This window comes from Etheostoma spectabile, chromosome 20 (assembly GCF_008692095.1).
Source record: "Etheostoma spectabile isolate EspeVRDwgs_2016 chromosome 20, UIUC_Espe_1.0, whole genome shotgun sequence".
Lineage (NCBI taxonomy): Eukaryota > Metazoa > Chordata > Actinopteri > Perciformes > Percidae > Etheostoma > Etheostoma spectabile.
This window is the reverse complement of record NC_045752.1, coordinates 23,445,797-23,446,790: the sequence shown is the minus strand read 5'-3', so window position 1 is coordinate 23,446,790 and position 994 is coordinate 23,445,797. Positions and strand designations below refer to the sequence as shown.

Sequence of the window (994 nt, the reverse complement as noted above, 5' to 3'; positions counted from 1 at the left end):
CATTCACAGAGGATACAAAGAGCCAATGTCAACTCGAGTTGAAGGACAGAAAACAGAATTAGCATTAGAGCGGGTAGCACAGTTCGTCCATGTCACACGGTTGGAGAAGAGAGGAAGCCAGGCCTAAATGCACAGGGATCATCATACACACACATACACACACATACACACATATGCACAAACTTGCATTAGTTTTAAATTGCAGGTTGCAGAGAAGTGCTGTATTTCCTAAAAGATGGTCTCTAGCAGAGGCAGTGCTCTTTATGCTGCAGACTGTATTTCCTTTCACCGCCTTATCCACATGAGCAATCCTCGGCTGTCAATTGCTATACTAATTGCAAATTCTTTGCCTGCTGTAAGATTCAAATGCCAGAGAAGCGGCAGCTGTTTAAAAGTGCCACATTTTTTTCAATCTACATAACTGCTGTCAGTTTGGAACGGCCTGATGCGGAGGAATGCTGCATCTTGTGGGAAAGGATTTCCAGCAGAGACACTACTGCAGGCGGGTCTCCATTTTCACCACCGGCACATTTGCTTTTACTGCTTATCCCCAAGGGGCAATTCACTACTTTTAATTGCTATACTAATGACAATTCTTCCCTCCTGTAAGATTGCCGTGCCCTAGAAGCAGCAGTTGTTAAAGGATGCCACATTTGTCCTTCTTTTCAATCTACATATCTTCACGATCCCAATCCGTTCACAGCACTCAGTGATATTTTGACACGTCCTGCTGGAGAAATATATTGACCCTCTACATCAAACTAAAAATTAGTGTGGTGTGTGCACCATCAGATGGATGGAGTGGAGGGTGGATGGGAATATGGAGTAAACCTTGAGATGCTGTGTCAGGGAGGAAAGATGGAAGCAATGGCTATTATTCAACTTAGAAGGAGGCCCAAAAATCCACCTCGTCAATCATTAGAGGAGCTGCAGGCAAGCTCAATTTTCATTTCCTCTGGCTTCAACCGCACACACACGCACGCACACACGCACA

General features: G+C 44.7%; 1 long non-coding RNA gene across 1 annotated transcript in view; it reads right to left on the bottom strand.

The window, feature by feature from the left end:
- LOC116670445 (uncharacterized) overlaps positions 1-994 on the bottom strand; it is a 23,228-nt gene that overhangs the window by 7,455 nt on the left and 14,779 nt on the right. The window lies entirely within an intron of this gene.